Source organism: Strix uralensis, chromosome Z, assembly GCF_047716275.1.
Source record: "Strix uralensis isolate ZFMK-TIS-50842 chromosome Z, bStrUra1, whole genome shotgun sequence".
NCBI lineage: Eukaryota > Metazoa > Chordata > Aves > Strigiformes > Strigidae > Strix > Strix uralensis.
In genome coordinates this window covers 30,676,437-30,689,759 of record NC_134012.1, presented here as the reverse complement: position 1 = coordinate 30,689,759, position 13,323 = coordinate 30,676,437, and positions in this window count along the sequence as shown.

The window sequence follows — 13,323 nt, the reverse complement described above, 5'->3', positions numbered from 1 at the left end:
TTTCCTGTATTGTGTCATCTTAAACTCACAAAAGTGCACTTGAATTATATGCTACGCATATTATATTGTTACATGTTATCCGTAACACTTGTGTTATAGATACAGTGTTACCTGTAATAGATTCTGCCCTGACTGCTGTTGAATTCTTTGAAGAGTATTTTCAGTCTGAAGATGAACAGTAAAGGAAAACATACATGTTGGAGGCAGGAGTCTGATCTGGTAGGCTGTTGGACATCATCTGCAGCATGGGACACCATCTCTATCCAAGAAGCAGGATCCTGACTTACAGGCGTCAAGATGCAAAACACATTTGCAAGTATCTTCTTGAGCAGATAGAAGGGACAAAGTAAAATAAAAGAAGAAAACAGAGGATTTTCTTCTATGTGATTAGTGGATATTAACCATAATTTCATCTTCTGTGTCTCTCCATTGTCGGCACTTGTCTGGACTGAGAGGTGTATTAAATAAGCTCTGACAGTGTATTAATGGGCCTCTAGCATTAGCAGCGCCCTCTGCAGGCTTTTATTTGGTTAGCAAAGAGAGCTATAGCAACTATTTTGATTACGTATTTTTACTGGATGAGCTAGTTCTTTTTAAATATTTTTCTAACAGAGCATCATTTAAACTTGGGAATTTTATTCTCAAGCTGCTTGGAAACAAACACAGGGTGCTGTAAGTGAACATCCACAAAGTGCTACACAAACAAAGTTACATGCTTGTTTTGAGAGCCTGGTTTCCTAGTAGTTTGTGTGTTACAACTGTACAGCATTCTGGGCAACAGAAATTCCAGCTTGCATCTCTCTTCCTCTTAGGAGCTCATCTCTGTCATGTCTGTCTATACTGATCTGGCTGTGTCTGAAAGAAACAGGTGATCAACTCAGGTTTTAGTTCTTTGTGGTCAATGGCTATGCTGGAAAAAAAAAAAAAAAATCAGCTTTTTTATAAGGGCCTTGTGTGAGATTTGGCCACATTGATACTGAGGTATATCTGTCCCAACTTCCCTAAAATGCAGCTGCAAGTACAACTGAAGTTCTCACTGTCAGAGAAGGCATCATATTTTGAGCTGTTTCCTGTTCAAGTTCAATGTAAAAAGCAATGATTTTTGAACTCTGTTTTTTTTTTTTTCTATTTGTTAATGTTCTATCTGTTGCAGCTTAAAATATCTTCCAGTTATGGGACAAAACTTGGAAATCATTTATCTCTTGGTAATTTAAAAACATGAAAACTGATTCCTCATCCCAAATCATCATTGATTAAATAGTAACCCATTTAATGTGAGAATATAATCAGCATGAAGTAGGGCCTTTTCATTACTGTATTTATGAGTAGATTGCTCCTCTTCATGCCTATCCCCTGCACATCAAACAAAATGTGTCTTCCAGTCAGGAGACTCAGAGCAGTGAGGACAATTACATTCCAAGACTTCTGACTTCTGGTCTGAGACCATGCAGGGACATCTGTGTGGTCTCTAGGAAGTCTTCTAATTAACTATCCTGTGGCCTGTTTAGAGGTTTGATGTTTGTAAATAAACACTGTGTGGAGCTATAGAGCTTATTCTTCTGGAGATGTAAATTAGATAACATCAAAACAGCAAAATAAAAGGGGAAGTGCTATATGAACTTCTGCTTTTAGGCTACACTCCAGTAGTCACATCTTTTCCGTCACTGGACCATGCCAACCTGTCAGCAGTTCCTTGACAGAGTTAAATAGACATTTTCATAAATGTAATCAAAGCACTTGTTTTCAGTGATATGATCTTAAGAAACAAAGAGAAGCATTTCAGGTTTTGTAGACCATACCCACAAAACTATTGAGTGGGAAGCAAACTGGCTGGAATGCTGGCAGGACAAAATACAATTCTGTACACCGACACTTACTTGTTTCGGTAAGCATGTTTCGTATCACTGGACACCAGTTTTCCAGATTCAATACTGCTTTATGACCTGGCTTAATAGTTATAGTAAATAAAGGACAATTAATGCAAAATAAGGACGTGCTCAGGCAGATATGTTTCCATTACTCATCTTTTGGGAATCACATGATGAAACATAGCACCAATTGTTCTTAAAAAATCCTGGGAAACACAGGTCTCGGAGTGACTGGATCTTATTAAGAATAATTGCTAGGTTTTATTAAGAATACTATACTTCCATGTTAAGAGTTATTTTTCTGTTTTACTTATGTAGGTCAATGAAAATTGCTGGCCAACCCTGAATATATTGAAATAATCTCAGTGACTGAAAATGCGCATGCCTGATAGAGGACAGATGCAGCAAGATGTTTAGTCAGAAGACTCCAGTTTACCAAGCATGTGCTTTAAGTGCCTCAGTGACTTACTTTGGCTTCAGTGGTACTTAAATACATTAAACACCTCAGTGTGCCCTACTGTAAAGATCAGAGGTTTTAATTCACACACTGAAAATTAGTGAAACATGTTTTTAATGCACTTCTAAACCACGACTACAGTATCAACTCTCAAACACTTTTTTCATCATTGATGTTTTGCCCTAATTTTCTTTCTAATTAGGACACCTAACAAATGCCAGCTCAGTATGACTTTACTGATAGTAATGAGAACATTATTTTATCAGTGTGTAAATTCAAGGTGTTCTTGTCACTTGCACACTGTGGCTGTTCTCACCCTTTTACGTCAAAAAGGGCACCAAGGTCAACAAGAATGGTCAAAGGCCTCAGGACTGCAGACTGTTGACAAGGCTCTGACCCAGAGTTAAGGTCACTGAACAGGATGTGGAAAATTATTGTACATGACCTGAAGAGAACTGCAATTGTGAATGTTAATGTAAGATACATGAGTGAGGGCATGCGTAAGTTTCACTATTGACCTTCAACACTGATCAGCCAGAGAGGAGGAACTGGATGAGGCTACCTGCATGTCCATGCTTATGTGAGTGTGGTTTGTGTTTACATGGGAATTACAGAACGAAGAGATGAGGGGGAAATATTAAAAGTCTATCAAACTCAACTTGAATGAATAAGGACCTGGTGTTCACTGTCCCTCCCAGTGTAAGACCTAGACAGTATCTGATGAAGCTTGCCCTTGGATAGGTACTGAACAAACAGGAGGAGGAAGTCAGTGGGTCCACTTCTTGGGTAGGCTGTTATGTTGCAGACACATGTTTTCTCCCCATTTTATGATTTTTTTCCAAAATCAGTGGATCAGCTAGCATCTATTATTCCTTGAAGAGCTTGAAGAAGACTGCATAAAGGATAAAAATTGTAATGCCCAGAATCAAAATCATTTCTGTGTCACCTTCATTTGGGATGCATAATACATAGTCCGTGAGCAGTCCCCAACATTAAATGAGGCGAAACTCTAATGCTTCATCCATAGTATCCAATGATCCTCCTTCAGCTTTTATTCAGGCAACGCATTTCAAAATGCCATGTTTGTGTTCTTTGACAGAGTATCCATTTTATCCAGAAACCATTTACAGATATTACAAACATTAGATAGAATTCTAATTAATCTCTATTGACATAAAAAAGGAACCTTAGTGACTCTCCAATTACAAATTCATTTTCAATAGATGGATTTAAAAAGTTTTATTTTGTGTTTAATTCCTCTGATAGACATCTGAGAACTTATGGGAAGGCACACAGGCAAACCTGCTCTTGCAACCTTTGCTTTTCCAGCTGGAAAAAATCACAAGCTTGCAAGGCTTGTAAGCAAGCACAGGACACGCAAAACTGAAGTCAGCAGAAAAATTGTGTATAGATCTAGTCCTTGAAACTGTTCAGTTTTTGCAGCTTTTGTTGAACATAAAGGGACTTGCAAAAACTCGATGCCCCTCAGGATTTAGCTCTGTGTATATGTGGGAAAACCAGATATGCCACTGCTCAGCAAAATCTGTAGAAAAGCTAGATTTAAAAGAAGTGCTTGTTCATGTGCATATGCTGTCTTGAGTCATGTGACATTTTTGGCTTTGTGGGACTTCTGTCTTGTGATGCTCTTCCCTAAGTTTTATAACAGTCCTTGAAATGCTGACTTTTCATCCCTCCTTCGTTCATACTCCCACTAAGAACTGAATTTCAAAATATTATACCTCTTGGTGAGACAGCAAAATAAAATGCCCGTGTTACAGGCAGAGTCCTACACTGTGTTGCAAAAGTGGCTGTAAAGGTCTGAAAAAAATTTTCCAAATGTGACAGGAAAATCTGAATTAAGGAGCTGAAAACTGAGCTTCTTGCCAGTAGAAGAATACAAGAGGTGTAGAAATACAGGATTATCCACCAAGAACAGGACATTATAACTTCATTATTGACAGAACTGGTGGAACCACTTAGCAATCTGGTATTTCAACATGTAAGTAATAGGTAAAATACAAGTCTCCCTCATGTCAACAGCAATGGAAGGTACCACTGTTACACATGTTGGACAAGGGCTAGGTGTCATTAAAACTAAGAACACTAGAGCCAGATTCCAAGCCTCTTTGTTACAAAATGCGTACATGCTACTAGTGCACAACAAATAATTTTTTTAAAAAGAAGAAAGAAAAACAGATCTCTTAGTGGGATTGTTGTTTTCCCTGCCAGAAGAACGCTGAGGTGGTGTTCTCACGGCATTCAGAAACAGCTGTCACACATACCCAACATCCTTGGACTGAGCACAGTGCTTAGGCATCAAACAGCTTGTCTGATCGTATTTATAGAGTCTGACTTGAAATGTCACCTTAGTCAAATAGCATAAAATATTCAGATCTCTATATTTGTAAAACAATGTCTTTAGAGACTTGCCATGGATTATTGGAAACATCAGCCAGACAGTGGTACTCTGGCTCAGTTGATGTTAGTTATGTAGGTTAAAATGTTAACAAATGTGTTGTCAGTTTATTTTTGCTTTTTCTGTGGTTGTTGACACATACTGTTCAAGAGAAATTTGAAATATTAAATATGCAGAGGAGGGCAGGGGGAGAGGAGAGGAACCACACAGAAAATAGGACTGAAAACCATTAGTCTAGCATACAAAGAAATCTTTACTATAGTTTGCTAACAAATTCCTGATGAGAGACCCTCATCAAAATCTTGTTGCTGTTTGAGACACACAGTATGCCAGGGTTATATGCCCAACAGCCAGAACAGGGGTTAAATAACTGAACAGGAACACAATTTGCTATGAAACTATCTTCTTTTCACATCCTCAGGGCTGCTTAGTAAAAAATGTTCAGATTTTTAGCTACCTATTCCCTGTTTGGTTTGGAGGGTTTTTTTGGGGGGGGTGGGGTGGGGGGGGGGTGGGGGGGAAGTAGCACAGTTACCATCTGCCATTGTCTTTTTTTAATAGTACTTGTTTGTACTTGCATTTTGCCAAGTTTTTTTTTTCTGAAAATGATAGAATCTTATTATAAGATATTGTTTATAATTGTCCATTACTCTGTTTGGTAGTAGGTCTTTCTGTAGCACTTGAGCTGATGATTTATTCAACTGAAAATCACTTGGCTCCATACCATGATACCTTGTATAACACTCTAAGTTAAAAGTCCTTGCCTGAGCATGGTTGTTCAGTAAAAGCAGAACTAGTGCAAGGAAGGTCTCTACCACTTGTTATTGCGTTATCAGCCTTACCAATCTTCTGGTCTGCTGCCTTGTGAGAAGTACCAAAGTTGCAAAGTCATGCTGTGTAGCTGTCAGAAGCAGCCCTGAAATGGCATCTTGTTAGATTTAACCAAGTTTGTTTTGAAAAAGAAGTGAATGGGTCACCACAGCATGTAACCAATCCACCTAACTGCAGGTTTGTGGCTAGCTCAGCAAAACTTAACTGTAGAGAAGCTGGGTCAACTTTTGTTTCTTGATTACTTTCATATTTTCAGGGAGAAAAGTCTATTTGAGTGGTTATAGGGATCAAGTCGGCTATATTTCTGCTCAGAGTTTTCCAAATCTCTGCTCACACCTCAGACTGTTCCTGCTTTCCTAAGGAAAAAAACTCCGCTGCTGTGCAATGAAGAGCAACTGGAAGTTAACTGACTTTTAATTTTTGTTAAGAGACAGTTATATTTGACTATGACTATAATAGCTCTATGCATCTATGCTTCCCTATTGCAAAAAAACCCTTTAATATTTAAAAATAGCAACATCCAGGGCTGTAGTTAAATATGACAGTTAAAGCAGAAGGAGCAGAGTTACTGCAGAAGTGGCTGCTCTAAGAATAGAAGTCACAGGAGATGTCCTGCTCTTGTACAAACATGACTGCTATTAAAACTAGTAATAATGAGCATGGGACGTTTTGCAGAAGGCAATGGACTCCCCATTGCTGGGGGCTATGTGGCTATAGCTGCCCTGGCCAGCCTCATTGGTGACCCCACCAATGCACCCTCTGCCCATGGGTCCAGGAGCCTCCTTTAAGCTCGTGCCCAGGCACCCAAGCCTTGCCAGAGCTGAGCTGTAAGTAGGTCTGTGCCCGGTCCTGTCCCGTGCTGCCCTGACTGTTTTTCCTGGCTGGACCATGGGTCAGTGCTGTAGATTGCCCTGTCTCCAGGCCTGCTGGCTGTGCCTAACAGGATCCCCTGGGTGGGTCTTGGACCTAACTCGTCACCTTAGCTGGTGAGGGGTTGTGGAGAGACTGTGACACCAGCCCTGGTCCTGCTCAGGCATCATGGGGCTGTGCCCTGCTGGGGAGGGCATAGTGCTGAGGTTGTCCTCTGCTCCTGGTTCATAGACCCTCACGGGGCAGCCTGCTTTTGCAGCTCACTGTCACTTAGTTTACCTTGCAAGGATAGTAAAACTAGTTATATGGGGATGGTGGTGAAATGTCAAGAGATGTGGGGTTTATTCCTTTGATGTCCTTCAGTCTGCTTTTATTAAGGTACATGCTTGCCTTCTCCATCAGTAAATTAGTATGATAGTGTTTACAAACACTTGGAAAACACTTTGAGATTCTCAGATAGAAGATACTGTTGATGCTTCACTAGCTTACAAAACCATGAAGTCAGCTGATTAAATCCCTTTCTCAGGAAATTCTATGCTTCTTACAAAATAGATCAGATGACAAATGGCAAAATTCAGCACAAAAAAACAGTCCCTGCTTTGAGTCCTCTTATGTGAACTCATACCCAAGATAGAAAAGGGGGCCAAAATAGACTGCCTTGTTCCTTCTGAGAGCAGCTGAGTTTTCAATGCAGTTGCTCCTACTTTTTGAGAAACATAGCTATTTTGCTGATGCTTTTAGCAGACACTTTATGAAAGCAGGTATTTCCCTGCATTCAAGTATATTTGCTATAGTACAGTCTGCTGTACAGTGGGCTTCTGTAAATATATCACATCTGCTTATACAAAGCAGCTTGCAGCACTGAGATCTCCAGTTACTGGTGTTCGGAGGAAAACAAGCACAACCTTATCTTATTGTTGTCCCAACCTTCTAAAAGCCAGAAAAGGAACTTCTCTTTTCATGTACAAAAATGGATTTTTAAAAGACCCTGTATCCTGTTAAAATGCTAATAAAAAGTTTAACTTAAATCTACCAAAGTGGAAAAATTCAAAGAATTAGACTGAAAATACAAGCCAGATTCATTCCAGTTTTGTTTCTCTTAGCTCCCTGTGGCTTTTTGGATTTAATCAACAGTTCAAAAGACTTTCAGGGTTGTTCATAGTCACAAGGAGGGATTTAAACCAGGTTGTGTCACTTTTGCCCTCACAGACTGGTTTTGTACCTGCTCTTCACAGAATGTATCTCCACGGCACAAAGCCCAATTCTGTAAAAAGCCATGCTATATCGTGCCTGTGAAAGGCACGCACACACATTACCTGGCCAATGCCTGCAGAATCAGAGCAGCAGGCAGGGCAGTAACTTGTACCCACCCTCTGCAGGAGTGCTCCCACTGTCAGACAGCTATGAAGTGAAAGGCTGGTGTGGAGCAAGCCTTAGCATCTGCCTACACATGGGAATGACTAGCTCACAAGAATCACCACATAGGTCTGAAGAAAGGTTTACCTTGTTCCTTATTCCTACTGTAAGGCTTCTGGTTTCTGAACCATCAGCAGGCCCCTTTACTAGAGTATTTACTTCATGACACTGCAAGATGAGAGCTGTTTCTCATTACAAGTAAGGTTTTAGTATATATCAAAACAGTGCACATGTTCTTGTTCTCCTGGGAAAAACCCAGATTTGAACAAGTGTCTGGCCAGACACCAAGGGCAGAACTTTTTTTTAAAACAGACCTTTTTTTTTGTTTGTAAGCCTAAGCAATCAGAGTCTCTGAATAGGAGGTCAGTAGTGGATAAATGCAGCTTGTTACTCTTGTTTATTAAAGGGGGTTATAAAGGAAAATTAATACAGGCAACACTGGGTGAGAAACAGTGTCTCAAAAGTTATAACTCCAGGAAAGCTGGTGTCCTCACAAGTATAGACCTCCACATGTGTAAAAAGGGTTTGTGTGATCTTCAAGACAGGAGCACAGAATTGGAGAAGGTCTCATGATTACCTTGTCCAGGACCCTGATATCACAAGACCCAAGTCATACAATCTCTTCCATAAACTTAGCTTGAGCTCTAGCTGTAAACAAGATTGGGTTTTGCTCTACTATTTTCACTGAAAATCTTCTGAGCTTCCCTACTCTGAAACTCTCAGGAAGCCTCATCTCTACACTACATTTGGCACAGATCCACTTTATACCTTCATTTCTATCCCACTGTTGACTTTTAAATGTCTCCTTTCCATCCTGGTGAACTATTCCTCCAATAACCTAAATGAGATATTTTTCTTAACAGCAATCCCTCTCAGGCAGGCATGCAAAATCCAGGGAGTACTCAAGTACTACAAAGGGCAATGACAAATATACAGGCTTGGAAACAGGAAGCTTAATTATCTCAGTTATGATCTTGTTTTGAAATAAAATATCAAGGAGCAAGTCATAAATGTAGCCCAGAACTAGAGCTAAGTTATACATGCAGTTCTGCTGCTGTAACTGACAGGGTACCTGAGGCAGATCAATTAAAGAATGAAGCTGAAAATATGCAGATTGATAAAGGATGCATAACTTTTATTGAGACCCAGCCCAAAGAAGATGCATAGGTTGATGACCTTTGACTTAAGAAAATCCTTGTCCTTCTCTACATGGGACTGTGAGTCCATCTGTCTAGTTAATTTTGCTAAATACTTCCTACAATTCTTCATAGCTTACCCTATTTGAGTCAAGAATTTCTCAGCTTCTGCCCATTAGCAGTTCTCCTGACAGGCAAGGCACACAACTAAATTTCCATGTTTCAGGCAGTAGCCAGTCACCTGGAAGCACCAGGAATATTAAGTTATCTCAGCACACAGTTTGGCTTCCTTGTCTGAAGTATCAGAGATTGGACAAGGTCAGCAATGACTAACTGAGCAGAGTTGGCTTGTGCCCTGAAATGGCCTCCGGGGTATGTCTTGTTCAAGACCGTTGACTGATGTGAGAAAATTTTTCACACCCTTGGGCTTTTTTCACCTTCCTCTCTCCAATGTGGGGTACAATTGTACAACTCAGCATTGTGAAAATCCAGGAAACCTGACCTAACCAAATTTCTCCCAGTGGAAGCAACTGGGGCTCTGATCTTCTGTTCTCTTGCAGCAATTGTCATAAGCATTTTTAGTTTTGGAAAACTGAACAGCTTTGTAGAGGTGAAGTTTGAGGCTTGTTATAAAGAACCTGAACTATCCTTCATAAACTTAACATGGGGGCAATTATAACATCTGAACCAGTGATCTCTTCTGGAGTTAAACTCTTAAGTCTATGTCAACAGCAGAATGTATGGGAAGGTGGAAATAGTTCCCATTCACAGCATATAGTAATCTTCAGCTTCGCAAAATTTAGACTGTCATGTAAATAAGCTTCTCAGCTGGGAATTCACCAGATTCTCCATCTTTAAGTTTGCTGAACCACATTCTGCTTCTGGCTTTGAGTATTTAACTAGTCCAGAAGCAGGCTCTATCTCTGAGATATTCCCCAATATCTCAGCAAGGGCTATACTCTGTGGTTTACATTTTACTTCACAGCTCATTAGGAGCATGAGGTATGTGCATAGCAAACGTACAGAAAATCAAAGACTTTGCATCAAGATCTAAATATGTTGCTTTCACTCGATAAATTTACAGCTCTCTTGCTGCCTCAGTTTTCTCACTAGTCTGAGACAGCTCCATGGACTAGGGTTGCAGTATTTTGGGGATGTACAGAAGCATCCCTCAGTGGTTCATGGCTTCTTACATGAACCAGGAAATTCTTTGAGCTCCCAGTGCTTCATCTGACTTTACTATTCTCACCAAAATTCTGGACCTCTCTTGAAACAAAAATTGTTGACCTTCTTCTGTTCCCTTTTTCCACCAAAAGCTTCTCCTTTTTCAGTGACATTCTCAGGCTTATATGTCTCTTCACCGATATATGGCTTCTTTGTTCTGCCAGGTTTTACTTTACTGCTTTACAGGGTGGAGTTATTTCACCATTTGACAACTTAGCATTTTGGTATAGCTGTTGCCAAGCTGGAGCATTGTTAAGACTGACAATTGGGAAGAGTATGTTCATTATCTCACCTGAAAAATGGTGGATTTCATACACAAATGCAGTCATCCAGTAGCACAGCAATCTTCCTGCTAGCAACATTTCCACTGCAATTAGAACTCTAAATTTCTGACTACATAGATTTCCCACCTCACCACAGGAAGCCAGTCTTTACCAGTTGAGACTCATGTAATCATCTTGCCCCACTGCTTGAAAAACCTGTGTGTGTAAGGAATGCACTTAAACCCACTCTTCAAAATTATACTGCACTTTCCTTATGTAAAGTGATTTCTAACACAGACTTTGCATGAAAGACATTTCACTTCTCACTTGGAAAAGCCCATTAAGGAAAGAGGGTTGTGAGTAAACAAACCTCAGCTGCAGAAAAAGGGCAGTAAACATAAAAGCCGAAAGTAAATATATCTGAACTCAATTAATGTTTCTTTCAAGTCAGCTTTTAACAATGTTTGCACAGTGCACTTACCTGTGTCAGCTGCTTTTTACCAGCTGCATATTGAAGTTGAATGAAATATTACAGTGCTCTGTCTATAAAATAGTATTTCAGGGCACACTTGACAACCTGCTGAGGAAAACTAGGATGTCATGTCAAACCAAATGGCAGTCATGGATCCGAGGCCCACGTTTTCATCGGAGTATAAGAAAAGTCAGATAATTGCAAAGGATACAGAAGCTAATGTGAACAACAGATTTACAATCAAAGGTCACTTTGGGTTAGAAAGGACTTCTGGAGGTCACTTAGTTGATTCCCCACCCCCACAGAAAGTAAAGCCAACTTTGGTGTTAGATCTGTTCCAGTAACGGCGATTCCTTACAGTATAGAGATGGTTTGTAAAACCTTTCTCCTTTGCTATTTTGTGAACTAGGAAGTTACTGGTCTTGGTGGCAAGCAGCATGTTTCTGTCAAGTGAAGGAAGAAATTCTGCAAGAAAAGATGACTGTACTCTTTCTTAAGAAAGACACAGAGTTTTATTCATTGGCAATCCAAACCTCTAAAAGGCATTCACAACTGCTCCCACTAAGCCATGGTCAGAATCAACTGGTAGTTTTCTGGTATGCAGACGTAAGTCTTGTAAGACTAACATTTCAACTGGCCATTAGAAATCCCCACTTCAGTCTTTTTCCAAAGGTATTAGCATTCTTGATGTTAAAAGTTTCTTTCATCCGTGTCTATGCTGATGTAAATCAAGTAAATGGAGTGGGTTTAGGCTGTTGCTGATATGAAGGTGAACGTGGTACAAAACAGAGCTAATCTTATTCTCATCTGTGCTCCTAATCACAGAGAAAGCTGCAACTCACAGATACTAAAGATGTTGCTATGGTAGAAAAGTCCAGATGAACCTACTGCAGGCCCTTAAAATCTGTGGTAAATAGCAGAGGTGAGGAATGAGCAGGAAAACTAATCACCCAATTTGCCTGTAGCTCCTGTGCTAAAATGGCAAATATGTCACTTCATGTGACTGTAAAGCAGGTCAGAGGATGGCAAAAGTAGAGTTCCTTAGCCAGATGAGAAGAATTAAATAATTTATTTAAACATGCTTGTGAAAAATGGTCATAATTAAAATTCAGTGAACTATGTTTTTGATTACTGTAACCCAGTGGGTAGATTCTTTGCACATCTTTTCTTAGAAACATTCCACTAACTTTAACTGAATCCATACCTTTATACAGTACACTAACATGCTATTGCTTATGACATCCTCCTAGCTGGGACAAACGTATGGAAATGAACAGAGGAGGTACATATCAGAAAAGATAACTGAAGGTTCCTATGCAAGATATCCATTATGCCACTCTAAAATGTCAGTTGAGAGTGTAAGTAAGTTTTAAAGTCAATCCCTACAAACTTATCTTTATGTTTCATCTAAAAGTATTTAATATTTTGTCGTCTAAAAATATCAGCTCTTGACTCACTGCAAACTTCAAAACTATAAAAAGAAAAAACAAACCCTTCAAACATTTTGCAGGCAGTTTACCTGTATCTGAAAACTCTTACTTCAGCTGTTTCAAGATAACAGCATGTGAAACAGTAGCTGAAGCAGAAAGAACAGACTCATCGCATCACACACATATCATATGCTTAATGGTTTACAGTAAAAACCAACTCATGCATGAATTCATAGACACATATAGACTGGTCAAGCTGCTGATAAGCTAACTTTCACATACTAAGATGTGACAATCATCCTGATTTATTTTTATTGCAGTTCATAAGTATCCAGAGAGAGCTGGTAAAAATAGGAACTTGTAAACCAAGATACATTTCTGGATATTCTTATGGTTATTACAGTAAATAGTACTATTGCTCCTTTCATATGAAATGGAGTGAATAGGGCATAGGATTGTTATGTGAAACTGAGCTGCCTCTGCCTAGGGATGGCAGGTGAAACATTTCAGTGTACAGACCATTAGGAGGGAAAGCAGGGCAGTGTTTGCTATGCCTGTAAAATGGGCAGGAAGCGCTGCCCACACCTTTTCTTCCTGCCCACGCCAAGGCAACATTTACTCAACAGCATAAGATAATGTCAGGATGACTTTCATTTCAGTAAGGAACAAAGATAATCACCATAATCTAATTTCAGAGACTGTCATGTACTATTTATGTTCACCCACATAAACTAAGTTTGAATTACTTACATTTTATGATTATGAGGAAAAAATAAATGGAAAAATGCAAAATTAAGACCTTCCAGGAATTCAGTGGGGTAGATTTTTCACTGTGGCTGACAGAAGGGGCTTGTAGTTCTCAGCAGAGTACAGATGTGACATGGGGAGAAATTGCTTGACCTATGCACTGACCCTTAAGTATTGCTAGATGGTGCAAGCC